Raw genomic sequence first — 15,602 nt, 5'->3', positions numbered from 1 at the left:
TGCAGGCCGAAGGGGTTCCGTCGGCTGTTCTCGACCGTCACACCTTCCTCTCTTTGTTTTCATCAGGGTGCGTTCTCAAGAATAAGAAAAAGAGCAACTACGGCAGTAGACGGGCGTCACCTCAAAGAGGAAAAAGGAGGTGAAAGCCAGTTCAGGATCCCCTTTGTGGGGGGAAGTTGACGGCTAACCGGAGCTTGCACGATCGCTAACAGCAAAACAGAGGCTAGGGAACGTGCGGGTGTGTCGTTATCAGGACTGTCACCTGCGGAGGTGAAGAAGCCGTTCTAAGGTTCAGCAGCGGCTGCCGAGACGGTACCTCGGGTTCGTCAGTAGCGAGAGTCCCGGAGGAAGGACGATTTCCTCTGAGATGCGGAGGAGCCGGTTAAAGATCCCGTAGGTAAAAGGCTGGTGAATCCTAGAGGTGCCGAGGTGGGAAGAGATGTCCAAGACCGTCGTTTCCAGCGGCAGCTTAAGCAGAGGCGTCTACAAGGCTCAGCTGAACAGAAGGCTCCTCAAGACATCCCAGGACGCGGAGGCGACTTTCTCCCGGGGAGCCTATTTCAGCGTTTAACTCCCCTTTGGGTCAAGAAGCGTTTCCTAAGGTCCAGGCTAAAGGTATCGAGTGGCAACCGTGGGCTTTTTTTGTCCTTCTGTCAGCAGGGAGAAGAGAGTATTGCGGTCGTCAGGATAAGCATCTTGGAGATGTGGTAAGAGAGCCCTAAGGTATCCCCTGAGCATTCTTTCCCTAGAGCTTACTGGGCTCTGCCTATGTCCGCCGAGGAAGCGGGCAGAAGCGAGCCCTCGAGAGGTCGGTACGGCGTTTTTTGTGCCGTTTGTTACAGGCAAGGCGGACGAGGAAGGACGGAGAGCCCAAAGGAGCGCAGCCTTCAGCGCGGGAGGGAAGAAAAGCCGGCGTCCCGTCCCCGGGTGTCACGGTGTGGTGAGTAATGGGCTGTTTGGAGAGTTTGAGTCCTCTTTGCTGGGGTTGTTTAAGGCTTGTCTTTATTGTTTTTTGGCAGGGTGAGCAGCGCAGCAGAGCATTTGGATGGAGGGCGGGTGAGCCCCGCGAGCCGGCTGTCGCAGCGGTTCCTCAGAAGCAGTTCGAGGAGCAGAGGTGGCATTGGATCGGAGCAGCTGCACGGAGCGAGGTGAGTGTGTCCTTGTTTGTTTAGTGTGTTGCTTTTTGGTGTTGGGGACTTTTTGTCGGGTGATGTTGTGTTTAGAGCACTGTCGGTTAGTTAGTGGGTGCTTTTTTGTGGTTTTTTGTCTTGGTGTTTTTGTGGGTTTTTTTGTCTTGGTTTTTTGTGTTTTTGGTGTTTTCACTTGGTGTTTTTTGTGGTTTTTTGTCTTGGTTTTTTGTGATTTTTTGGTGTTTTTACTTGGTGTTTTTTGTGGGTTTTTTTGTCTTGGTTTTTTGTGATTTTTTTGGTGTTTTCACTTGGTGTTTTTTGTGGTTTTTTGTCTTGGTGTTTTTGTGTTTTTGGTGTTTTCACTTGGTGTTTTTTGTGGGTTTTTTTGTCTTGGTTTTTTGTGATTTTTTTGGTGTTTTCACTTGGTGTTTTTTGTGGGTTTTTTTGTCTTGGTTTTTTGTGATTTTTTTGGTGTTTTCACTTGGTGTTTTTTGTGGTTTTTTGTCTTGGTGTTTTTGTGTTTTTGGTGTTTTCACTTGGTGTTTTTTGTGGGTTTTTTTGTCTTGGTTTTTTGTGATTTTTTGGTGTTTTCACTTGGTGTTTTTTGTGGGTTTTTTTGTCTTGGTTTTTTGTGATTTTTTTTGGTGTTTTCACTTGGTGTTTTTTGTGGGTTTTTTTGTCTTGGTTTTTTGTGATTTTTTTGGTGTTTTCACTTGGTGTTTTTTGTGGTTTTTTGTCTTGGTGTTTTTTGTGGGTTTTTTTGTCTTGGTTTTTTGTGATTTTTTTGGTGTTTTCACTTGGTGTTTTTTGTGGGTTTTTTTGTCTTGGTGTTTTTGTGATTTTTGGTGTTTTCACTTGGTGTTTTTTGTGGGTTTTTTGTCTTGGTTTTTTGTGTGTTGGTTTGACTTTGAGGGGGGAGAACACAGCTCACACTGGGTGACTGCTCTGGTCACTTAGTGTGGGCTGTGTTCTCCCCCCTTGGAATAATGCTGGAGAGCCGGTTTTGCACTATCTTTAAAAAGATATAATTTTTTTTTTTGGGCGGGACGGTGGGTGAAACATAGTGGCAGATAGTTTTTTTTCCGTGGCCCCCCGCCCCCTCGGGGGCCGCCCCCGCCCCCTCGGGGCCCCTCCCCTCCCCTGTGCCCCTCCCCTGTGCCCCCTTGGGGGCCCCTCCCCTGTGCCCTCTTGGTCCCTCCCCTGCCCCTTGGAGCCCCTGCCCCCTTGGGGGCCACCCCTGCCCCTTGGAGCCCCTCCCCTGCCCCCTTGGGGGCCACCCCTGCCCCTTGGAGCCCCTCCCCTGCCCCCTTGGGGGCTGCCCCCTGAGTCCCCACTTGGGCCCTGCCCCTCGGGGTCCTTCCCTTGTCCCCTTGGGGCCACCCTCTGAGTGGGGTGTGTGGGGAAGAGCCCCTCCATGGTGAAGGGGTCTCTTCCTTGGGAGCTGGGGTGGTGTGGTGGTGTTCTTTGTCTTCAAGGAAGGAGCTCGAGTGAGGAGGAGCTGCATTCCATCCTGTGGAAGGAGAAGACTTGGTTTATCTCAAGCCTTGGAAAAGAACTTTTTGAAACAACTCTTGCTCTGCGCCTAAGGGAATCTATGTGGATTTCTTTGTTACAAAGGTTTGGGCTACTGGCTGGAGATGAAATACTGAGATGTGAGCTACAGGCATAAGTCCTATATCTGCTATGGATGGTTTACTGTATTGATGGTCTAGGTAGGCTAAGTGGGTACTGAGGAGGGAAGCTGCGGCTCTGTTCTCTGTAAAGTTATTTCTATTACCTCTTAGTGAGGGGAAAAATTATAAGCTAAAGGGGAAATAAATGGAAATGCTTGTGAAAGCTGTTGTGAGAGTTCTCTGAGGCCAATTATTTATATCAATAACTATTATTTATCAATTATATTACATACTAAGTAAAATATACTATGTATTATATTATAATACTATATACATTGATATATAATATAATATACAATTGTATACTTAAAATGTAGAAAACTATTTCCCTGTGGGTAGAGTTTTATTCTTGTTTGTAAGAATGTCACGGATTGCCAGATGGGGGACTTAAAAATATCTGAATTTAAATAGTTATAAGCTAGCTCTCCCTTAATAGTGTGTCTCCTGCTTCATCTTGCTCAAGTAGAACTGTGAAGGAGAACTTCAGGGTAGATCTCTGTTCTTTCTCATTTCAATTTTTACCTCTGAAATACTGATAACTAAACTAACTTCTGTAGTGTGGGAAGTGGGTGATAATTCCCCTTTGCAGAATTAATGCTGTGTGAAGGCTTTGCGGCAAGGTTGTTTCTGCTGTGAGTGCCTCTGTTCTGTGTTGAGTGTGGGATCTGAAATGCCTAAGAGTATCTGCGCTGTACTAGAAATACTAGCCTTAGCTAACTTGGTTTTGCAGTGAAGTGTATACCTGTCTGTCTGTGACTTAAAACAACAACAAATTCTTGCTTACCTCAATAAAATGGATGTGCCGTTTACTTCTGTGCTTTGCCTTCGTTTGTTTGCTGCTGAAGTCTTTTATCTTGGAATGTGAAGAACAAAAAAGATCCCTTGAGCGATTGGCTATTTGGCACTGCATGCTCTGTAAAAGAAAAAGTGAGACTTATATCAATAACAAACATTTTTACAAGTTACCTATGGCAGAGGTAACAAGTATCAGACTTGTTTTGCTCAGTAATTGAAGTGGCCAAGTGTGTTGCTCTGTATGGTTTTCTGAGCTCGTTGGTGGTAACTGCCTTTTTCTTAAATAAGCAAATTAAAAAAAAATAAAATAAAATAGCCTTTCCATTTTTAATGAGTTCACTGCAAACAAACTCTGGTTTCTCACTAGGTAAACTCAGCTAGTGCTTCCCTGTACCGCCCTCTGAGTCCAACATGTAATGTAAGTTAGTTCCTGTAAATCTTTGTCCTGAGCTGAGAATCAGCTTTAACGCTAACTAACTGTACAAATACATCGTGCTCTGCATTGTGTATTTTAACAAAAGTTAGCACTGGGGTTCTGCCATACATGAATATGTTATATACAAGCATATATATCTTTATGTGAGAGTCTGCAATTATTAATTGGTTTCATTTGCAATCAGACAATCTATGTCTGCTGCCACTAAAGTAAAATGGGCTGGTAATTCGGGAGAGAAAATGCAGGTTAAGGTAGATATGATGCTGCTTCCCTAATGACTCCACTGCTACAGACTTTCAAAGAGTTAACAGTGTTGCTCTCTGTGGAAATCAGAATGGGGGAGGTGGGTTATTTTACATAGGCTTGTCTAAATTGTATATTAGTGACAGAAAGTTTATGGATAAACAAATCCACTACTTTACTTTGTTTTTGATTATGGATTCACAAAGCCAACCTGGTCGGAAGGGACGCGTGATTCCTAGCTCTGCGTGAGTTGGTCCTGACCTCAACTGTTCTGGATGAGAGCGGCATCCGCCTGCTTTGTGAACCGTGTCAGCTCTGGGCTGTGATCGCTGCCTCGGGGAAGCCTGTTCCGATACCTCAACCCTCTTTAGAAGAAGGTTTTTCTTCATCTCCAACCTGTACTGGCTACTGTCTTGACCCTCTGCAGAGCCTTTCTACCCCTGAGGAATCTGCGGCTCCTCCTAATTCAGCATAATTGGCAAACATACTGAATACGTACACCTTTGACTCCTGTATTAATTACAGAAATGCCTAAGGGAACTACTCCTGCAAAGAAGCCCCCGGAGTCTGACCGGTGCCTGTCCCCCAGTGTCTTGCATTCTGATTTCATTCTAGTAAATGCTTGAAGCCTCTTTTGTATGGCTTTAAATCATTGCTTAGCCATTTGTTTGTCTGTTCCTACACATTAGTTTATTGACTCAGTGTATTAGACAGTTGAAATTAATGGATGTATTGCTCTACTAGTGGAATGGAATAAAATCTGATTAATTATCCAGAATTTTGACATTTTTACTATCTCTGTCATTTCACAGATAACATTGTCTGCATACTAACATTATTAGTGTGTAGCATGCCATTCGTATCAAGAATGGCTGAGCAAAAAGTATGGATTGAAGCTATAAAGCTTAAAACAGCCAAAAACAGAAAAACCAAATGATTACCACCTTCCACCCCCATAATGAATGTCATAATGTATTCATATGAGAGATTCCAGTGTTTATACCAATCCTTACGCTGCTTTTCTTTACAAACACAAGTACAAACTCTACCTAACCTCACTTTAAGCAGAGGGGCAGACTGTGAAATTATATCCTTCTGTCAGCAAAGACAAAAAGGGACTGACTTTCTCTCTCTCTCTCTCTCTTATTTATTTTAGTGATAAATCAGAAACAAAATCTCTAATCCTTAGAACATATTAGCTTGGTGAGAACAAATGGCATTAGACTGCGAGCAGCTTTCAAAACCAAATCTTCGTCCTATAATAATATACCATACCAATCATTCACTTGGCAGCAAGCAAGGAAAATTTAACCTATTCAACTTTCTATGATCACGTGTGGTAATTACATCCACAGTAATCTCCCTTCCACATCAATTTGGGTTCCTGAGCTGAAAAGTCTTTCCACCCAAACCAACAAAATTAATGTCAAACTAATTAAAAACTTAATCTTTTTTTTTTTTTAATTGGAAAAAAAAAAATTAAAACCCAAAACATTACAAGGACAAAAGCAGGTCTTAAACTTCTTTACCTGATTTAGGTTTTCCCAGCAGTTTGTGGGTTCTTAAGGACTTGATGTGCACAAAAACAGCAGCAGAAGGAGAAAAAGGAAGGCAAGGGCAATGTTTCAGAATTCATCTTTGTTACTGCACTGGTCTGCTGCAGAAAAGATGTCGCGAGACAAAGAATGCCCATCTGTCTCCAAAGATGATATAGGCTCACAGAAAAACTCTGCAAAGGAGGATCTCCTCCCTCACTGGCAGTCAGCCTTTAAAAGAAATTTAAGAGAGCTGGAGCCTCCCCGCAGTTGAATCCTCTTCACCCGAGCTCCCTAGCCTGACCCGGTCTTTTCTTTCGGGTGCTTGTTATGTGGTTTGGGCTCTGACTCTGCAGTTCCCTTACACTCATGCAAATCTTACTGCTCACAGTATAAGCTGTTTAGACTGAGACACCCTGTCCTTGAGACATCAGAACTGCTTCCCCGAGGGAAGCTGAATTGCTTATCCTTCTTGTACAGTGGAATAATGCTAGAATAGTAATGTACAGTTGGAAATAGTACAAGAATGGTGGTAAATAGATAGCCAGACATTATCTATAGAAAAAAACTCACCAATTCAGAGGCCTTCGGGCTAGAGGGAAAATGTTGAAGCTTATCACACACCACTAAGGAGCGCTCTCCAAAAGACATGCTGCCTCAGTGGTGGTCAGCCCTCAAATGATTCTAGGAGAGGTGCAGTGGAGCTGAATCGTCTCCACCTGTGCTCCCACAACTGACCTAACACTTGCCTCAGGTGGTTAATCAGAGGTTCGGGCTGTGATTAACAGATTCCTATACACTTCTCAATAAGTTTCCCCAGAAATGAGATCCCACACACTCGGCTAGCCTAGCAAAAGCACACGAGAATGAGTCAAACAAAGTCTTATGAAGAAAACCTCTTTTGTCACTTGGTACCGCTGGGGAAGGCAGCTGTGGAGACTGTTGCTGTCACGCTGTTTTTCTAGCTCTGTTCTTAACTGTAGCCCCATAAAGTAAGATCATCAAACAGAAGAGCTCATGCCTGGAGTTGTGGTCTGACTCAATAAACCCTCTTCTCAATTACTTACATTAAGATAGGAGACCACATCTGAGCTTTTGCTGAGAAAAACCAGGGAAGAATTTACTCTGTTCTCAGACAAGACAATCATCTACATCTTTAAATAAAATTAATTGCTGTAGCCTCTGGGACTAACTGGTTTCCAACCCATCTGATTTTCAGCTGTTAATTTGCAATGGCAGTACTGAAACTCAGACTACTTTACTAAATCTTTTAAAAAATAAAAATAGAAATGCAGGAAAATACCCATTTATGCAGCCAAACCCATTAATGCCACAATGCATTCTGGGCTAGGAGGAGCCTTATCTTAATTAATCCTACCCAAGATTGACATTGTTAAGAAGGCCCACCTGCAGAAACAGACAAGAAGATCACAAGAAAAAAAAACACATCTATATACATATTCTCAACTGCTGAGTTATAAAAGAACATAAAAGGAGCTCCTTAAGGATGCCTTTCTAAGAGCGTAAGAGTTCTCCTGGCCCCAGCAGGGTCCCCCCAAAATCCAAGCTCAGAAAGTGGGTTTTGAAGGGGAAACTGCTCAGCAGACACTGAGCAGACAACTGTATGTCCAGGTGGGGGGGGGGAGGTGACAGTGATGCACTGTTTTCCCCAGTGGCCTGTCTTAGAATCTGTGCTCTTCAACATCATATCAAATGATACGAATAGCGGGATTGAGCACCCCCTACACACATTCCCCGATGACACCGAGCAGAGCGCTGCGGTTCATACAATAGAAGAGAGGGATACCCTCCAAAGGTATTTAGACACACCTCAAAAGTGAGCCCTTGTGAACCTAGTGAGGTTCAACACAGCCAAGCATCACGCTTGGTCGGGGCCTTCCTAGGTACAACCACAGACCAGGAAAAAAGACACACTGAGATCAGCCCTGCAGGGAAGCATGCGAGGGCTCTGGAGGAATAGAACTTTAATGTGAGCCAACAGTATGTGCTTACTTAGAACCCAGAAGGCCAATGGTAATAAATAATGGTAAGAAATAAAGCGGAGCTGCCACAGTAGGTCTGGAGAAAGGCCGTGAAAATGAGCAAAGGGCTGCAGCACCTCTTTTATCAGGAAAAGCTGAGGGAACTGGGTTTATTTATTTCAGAGGAAAAAAGGCCTCATTGCAGACTCCTTGCACTTGCAGTGAGATTATAAACAGGAGAGGGACTTGCCTTTTATGTGGTCTGTGTTTGTAATGCCACAACATGATACAAAGCACAACAATAAGAGCAGCACAACAAAGTCCTGGGCTGCAGCAAATCAGTGTGAGCCCAAACACAGGAGCAGCCAGAGATGCAGAAACCAAGAAAAGAAGCTGCTTACCTTCACAAAACCTCTACTGGGCCACAAACTCTCACCACCACTGCCAGACCTTAAATGAGATCTGGGAGGGGGTTGGATCCTGGCTCCACCCCTTCCAGTCAATCATCTGTATTGCGTGCACCTGAGCTCCCCTGGGTTAGCCCTGCCTTCCCACCAGGTGCTCAATCACAGCTTCCAGATGTGATTTGACATTTCCTCTACAGTCTCATAGTGACAAGATGAAGTGGAATAGCTTTAAACAACAAGAGAAGAGATTTAGGTTATATGTTAAGAGACACAAATTTTTCAGTAGGGCGGTGAGGAACCGGCACGGGATGCCCGGAGAAGTCCTGTGTGGACAAAAGTAAATCAAATTGCCTTGAAAACAGAAATATTTGAAAACAGAAAACATTTATGTCACATGTGAACATGTGAGAAAATATCTCAACACTGTTTAAAAAAAAAAAAAACAAAAAACAAAAAACAACAACAACAACAACAACAACAAACCACAACAAAACAATCCACTTATCCCATAACTCTAACTTATAGCAGAAGTAAAAATCTGTTCCTTTTTATTTTGAGTGATATTAAAGACAAGTTTCCTGTGCTCTCACCCAGAGCTATCAAATTTAGCTCTATTAGCGTGTGCCTTTGTCTCCAGTGATGCATGGTCATGTTTTATAACTTCTCATTAGTGATATAAAAGCAAAGTATCCTTTCTGGGATGCAGGGTCATCCCTTTGCCTGGGATTCCTTTCCAGGTTCTGTCTTTGCAAATTAAGAAAGGCTAATTTATAAGCTAATAACATCATAACCGAGCAGTACTAATACACTAAAAGAGCATAGACTCTAGCACTGATTACATCAAATCCTGTTTAACGCACAATTGATCAATTACTACAATAGAAGCACACAACAACCTGGAGAATGCCTAACATTCTAATTCTCAAGACTGCATTGGTAACACAGAAAATCACACACTATGTCAAACTATTACTAATATTATCTATAACACAGCAAGTTACAAAGCAATACCACTAAATACACTAAGAAAGGGGCACACAGTTCCAGTTACTATAAAGGCTGGATGCTATTTTCTGCCATAAGATGAAGCTAAATATATCATACTGGAACCCATGTAGGGCCAGTCCCTGTGGAAATATGAGCATATCCACGACCCCAAGTTGTCTGGGACAGTCCCCTGCCGCTAAGTCCTGTGGCCATATTCCAAACATGAACCACAGGCTGTTCCTTGAGCGCTGGGGAGGCCCCAAAATGACAAACCACACGAGCTGTGTCTGTATGATCACTATCCAAAACATTCAGCACAAGCAAAGCCTTGCCTAATTTTTCCTGTGGTGTGTCTCCCATATCCCACCTTTTTGATTAATGATAAGAATGGATTTCAATGCTTGATCAATGTGCTCAATGAGAGCTTGTCCAGTGGAAGACGGAGCAATGCCCGTAGTATGTCGAACCCCCCGTTCTTGGAGGAAAGCTCGAGCGGCCGGTCCGTCCTTGTCTTTAGCGAAGTTCCGTGCAGGCTGCAGAGGCGCAGCGACAGGCGATGTAGACGCGGCGGAGAGAGGCGGCGTCGGGGCGAACGACGTGGGCGGGGTGGGAGGCGGCAGCGGCACCGAGGGGCAGCGTCGGGGCCGGAGCGGCAGCGCAGGGGGCGGCTGACGTCGGGGCCGGAGCGAAGGGCGGGGGCGCGCGGGGGGGCGCAACTTCCCTTCTCGTCAGCGTGGTGGGGTTCGGCGCCGCGGATCGAATCCCGGCAGGGCCCGTTTTCGGCACCGAGGGTGGGAGGGAGAGCAATAGGGTACAGTCAGAATCCCCTCCTTGACAAATTTAACCTCAGACAAACAGCCACACACCAATATGGTTACATAGAGCTGCGTCCATTTATTGCCCGAAAAGCCATACTTTGATAGCAGACAGACGAGGACGTCCGAAAATCACACGCGCTAATTGGAGGAAAGCTACTGCAATAACAACCCTAAACCCCCCTTCAAACCCGCGAGCCATTCATTCTTTTCCTAGAGGTATCCTTGGTTCGCATGCCGTTTATCCTGCTCCGCAGCTGCTGCTCTGTGAAGTCCTTTTCTTGATCCATGGCTGCCGCTCTGTAAAATCCTTCTTGTATTACAACAGCTGGCAATACATTAAGGTACTATCCCTAAGGAAATGAGAAGGAATAAGGTACATTTGTTAATATATATATATATATATATATATAAAGTGAAGAATCAAAACTCCAAATTTAAAATTTCCTTGTAACACAACTTATAGTCATTTTGTAATATATGTATATATGTACACAGGAAGAAACACGAATACAGACTTGCAATATATTAATTATCTGGTATGATAGCAAAGGCCAGCAACTCGTCTTACCATTTTGCTCAAAACCACATAAAAGGGACCAGCAAGATCCCATTTGTGACCGATATCACGGGCACAGAATTCCTCGCTGTGGAACACCTATCATAACATTTTGAAAGGACTCCGATGCCTTTTTAGGCCACGGCTTTTGCCAACCATGTGAATTCAAAAGCCTTTTTTCAGATATAGAAGATGCTCGTGGCACCTCTTGTACCTCTTTGTGCAAATTAAGTTGTCTATCTATAAACTTGACATTCAAAATAATCAAAGCCAAGTACATGGGATTTCAAGGAAGAAAGGCTATTTTCAAACATATGAGAGAGACAATTTTTTTTTCCTCTGAGCTGTGGCCAGACAACCTCTATTACATCACTCAAATGATTGTGAAACTTGTGCATCCCTTACGAAACAGCATCTTAAAATTGCTAGAATGATCAAAACCCAGCAGCAGTAATGCTGACAAACACACACCTTCATCTCAACCCCCTGGCACTTAAAACACACACCTATTATCATTCATACAGTCTATTCTCTTCTGAATCTTAAAACTTCATTCTTCTCTTATTTTCCTCTTTTTAGCAAAGTTCAGTGTTCATAGAGGCACTGCAAAGGTCAGTTGCTTTGGTTTTGTGTTTTTTTGTTTGTTTTTTTGCTTGTTTTATGCTGTTTTGTTTTTGCTTTTTGGTTTGGTGACAGTCATCTATTTTACTGCTTACTTAGTACCACACAATTTAAAAGAACTGTCAAACAAATGCTCTCCTGTGGCACAGGAGAAATTTTGCCATTTGTACTCTTCTGAAAACACAGATTGTGGATGTTTCTGAAGAACAGCTTCGTTAGTGTCATAGGTTACCCTAAAATCTACTGGCACCCATGACAGGGGTATAGACGGCCTGCAGGGCCGCTATCCCAAAAGGAAAAGAAAACAGGGAAAAAGAAAATAAATACAGCGGCAACGATCTAAGGAGGCACACTATTTTACTAAATACTATATCGGAATACAGAATAACACAATATAATACAATATAATTGGAATTAAGGCTAACGAATCAAGTAAAATGAGAGAGAGTGAGTCCCGAAACCGAGAGGCCTACTGTAACTCTAGGCGAAACGGCTGGAACGCTTCCACACACTCCCCCATGGCTGGCAGGAACCGAGAGAGCGAGTCCAGCACTGAAGTGAGATTATATAGTCCTGGTCATATGACTGACCGTGGTGCTCCCTGGGACATTCAGTCTCCTTTTGTGAGCAGCAGATTCATCAAAATTATCTATGCTTAACATGATGTTATGATGTGGAATACTGATAGCAAAATTACAGAATTGTAAAACCATGACAGTTAGTCCCTAAAAAATATCGCATTTCACAAAATCCAGCCCTTTGTGAACATTGTTACTGGCATTTAAGCACACAAGAAAACAAAACAAACAAAAAAACAATGCATAAAATAGGATGTGAATGTGAAAAAAGGGTGACCTATGGTGCTGGAAATCGCTGGAGGCTTCCCCAGCTCTGCATAGATATGTTACAAAGTGCTTCACTCGAGACATTTTTATTCTGTCGTCTTTATTTATTTATTCTTAAAGGCAAATTTAGATGTACTGTAAACATACATATAACAATAAGGCCAAGTGGTAAGCAGTTGAACCGGGCTACATATGATTTTTCAAAATGAAGGCTAATTACAAACACAGAGTTTGGTGTTTTATGAAATAGGCTGAATCATGTTCTACTGTTTTGTCAGCCTACAGCAGAGAGTTACTTCTCCAGTGAAAACACGATTTTCAGGGTCTTACTCTCACAACAGCATCAAAAAAATGAAGGAATGCAATTTTATTGTGGGTCACCAAATATATGGTCTTTACTTGCTAACTATTTTCTTTGATTTTCCTCATGCTCATGACATGCGGAATCCAACTCTATAGCCCGATAGGATATAAAGCAGGTATGTTTAATAAAGAGTAGTATACGCAGCCCTGGCGTAAGGGGTTAACACTCCAAACTTGTGCACAGTAAGGAAAAAGCGTGTTACAGATATAGGCCAAACTATTGATTATGTATTAGTCTCCCCCCAAGTTGTGTCTGTCACCTTGCTCTCTTCTCTTCTAAATCATTAATTGGACTCTTGTCGTCTTCAGAATATTTTACAGGCTTTGACTTGGGTTCAGAGATTTTAAGTTAACCGTCTGGAACTGAAGCCTTCTTCAACTGCCTGTTCTGCCACCTGATCTATTATCTTATTTTCTGTTTGCTGTACTCTGTTACTTTCTGATGTCCTTTACAACATGTAATAGCCATCGGTAGATTTACATCGTGATGTTTTCCTTGCGTGTGAGAAATCCTTGCTCTTTCCAGATGGTACTATGAGCGTGTGGTACCCCAAATACATATTTAGCATCTGTCCATATCATTAAGGCTCTTGTTAAGGCAGTTACTTCAGCCTTTTGAGGGGAAGCTGCCACAGCTGATGGTTGTGCTCCGATTACCTGGTCAGTAGCAGTTACCGTATATCCTGCCTTACAGCCTCCTCGTCTCACAAAACTGCAGCTGTCGGTAAACCGGGCGTCTTCTGCATCTTCTAAGGGATCGTCCTTCAGGTCCGACCGACCGGCTGGAATGCGCAGCTTCAGTTGTTTCAAAGCAGTTGTGTAAAAACAGTTCTCCGGGAGTTCTGCTAAGGAAAGATACCGGGTAGACAGTGTTAGTTACAATTATTACTGCATCACTCTGCTCTACCAAGATGGCCTGCTATTTCGGGGATCTTTGGGGTGAGAGCCAATGTCCCCCTATTGCCTCCAATACAGGAAAGGCTGTATGAGATATTAAAACTGTTATCCTTTGGCTTCAGATAAAAGCACATCAATACATGCAGTTGTGTAACATTTCCTAGATATTTTTTAAACAATGTGACTTGTTTTCTTATAAGCTTTTATTTTCAAATGACAGTGTTTTCCTGAAGATGCACCCTTAGCGGGCACTGAAATGTAACAAGAACACATATTTCACAGTGTTAACTGTTGCTTCCCTAATAGAAATAGATCTTTCTAGGACAGTTCGCTGTTTCCTTGAATTTACCATCCTGTGGCCATTTTCCCACTATGAGTCAAGATTTCATGTAATATTGGGCCTAATGTCTAGTTAATTGTAATTCTGGTTTGAAATACATTCAACGGCTTTTTTTTTTTTTTTCTTTTTCCAGTATTGTTGTTGTAACATTTGCATATTTTCATTCTTTCTCCTCTATATCTTAGATACAGAAATGCTACATTTACATAGCAGGCTTTATTTATATCAAAGAGCATATAGATGCTTAAGAGCATATAGATATGGTCTAACAAATACCTGATACAATTAGTTTTAATGTGGTTATTTCTAAAGCTATAGGGACTCGTTTCTTTGGAAATAAGTGGAGGCACAGATGATCACAGAGACTATAATGCGTGTAATTCTGGTTTCCCTAAAATTCTCATTTGTGCTTTTAACTTGTACCAAAGCTTAATCCTTCTTTGGTCAGTTGGGCTTCATTCATTATTTATTCAGCATTCATATCTTCTTTCTTCCACTTATTCAATATTCGTTCAAAACTCATCAGATATTCATGACTCCCCCCACTCATTCAGTATAAAATACTCATTCAATATTCATGACTTTCCCCACCCACTCGTTAAATATTCATTCAATTCTCATTCAAGATTCATGGATTTTTCCCCACTCATTCAATATTCATGACGTTTCCCACCCACTCATTAAATATTCGTCCTGTTCTCATTCAATATTCATGACGTTTCCCACCCACTCATTAAATATTCGTCCTGTTCTCATTCAATATTCATGACTTTTCCCACCCACTCATTAAATATTCGTCCTGTTCTCATTGAATATTCATGGCGTTTCCCACCCACTCATTGAATATTCATTCAATACTCATTCAATATTCAAGAACTTTCCCACCCACTCATTAAATATTCATTCAGTACTCATTCAATATTCATGGCTTTTCCCACCCACTCATTAAATATTCATCCAGTACTCATTCAATATTCATGAATTTTCCCACCCACTCATTAAATATTCGTCCTGTTCTCATTCAATATTCATGACGTTTCCCACCCACTCATTAAATATTCATCCAGAACTCATTCAATATTCATGAATTTTCCCACCCACTCATTAAATATTCATTCAGTACTCATTCAATATTCATGACGATTCCCACCCACTCATTGAATATTCATTCAGTACTCATTCAATATTCATGGTTTTTCCCACTCACTCAATACATATTCACCGAGTACTCATTCAATATTCATGACTCTTCCCACCCACTCATTAAATATTCATCCAGTACTCATTCAAAATTCATGACGTTTCCCACCCACTCATTGAATATTCATGAAATACTCATTCAATATTCATGGCTTTTTTTCCTCCACTCTTTCAATATTCATTCAATACTCATTCTATATTCATGTTTTTTTTCCCCCCACTCATTCAATATTAATTCAGTTCATTCATTCACAGCGTTATAGCCACGTTCTTTAAAGTTCGGAAGATACTGCCCCAAGTTAACGTTGACCAAGAATTGCCTGATATCAGTGCCACCGCCTGTGGCAGACATGATGGCAGCTTACAAAAAAAGACGCTACTTATTATTTAGAATTGAACTACTTCTGTGCTGTATCATTAACTCCACTGAAGGATAAAACCTCTTCCGGTATGATTTCTCTAATGCATTTGAATAACTAAATCATTATTCAGACTTTCAAAGAGATACAACAAAAAATCAAAAAACAATCTTCACATTTACCCCATGTATGTGTGTGGCATGATAGGAGGGAAAAGTTGAACAAATCAATTTTTTTTTTTTTTTTCTGAAATGTATATAAAAATATAGATTGTATATATTTGTGTGTGTGTATATGTGTATCAGAGCATTATTCTTATGTAAGTTTTGTTATTTATAACACCTCTCTACATTCAGTGCTAGCATTTCAAACTAAGTATTTCAAAATTGATGTTGAAATTGGTTATCTCAGCAGT

Source organism: Excalfactoria chinensis, chromosome 5 (assembly GCF_039878825.1).
Source record: "Excalfactoria chinensis isolate bCotChi1 chromosome 5, bCotChi1.hap2, whole genome shotgun sequence".
NCBI lineage: Eukaryota > Metazoa > Chordata > Aves > Galliformes > Phasianidae > Excalfactoria > Excalfactoria chinensis.
This window is presented reverse-complemented; position numbering follows the sequence as displayed.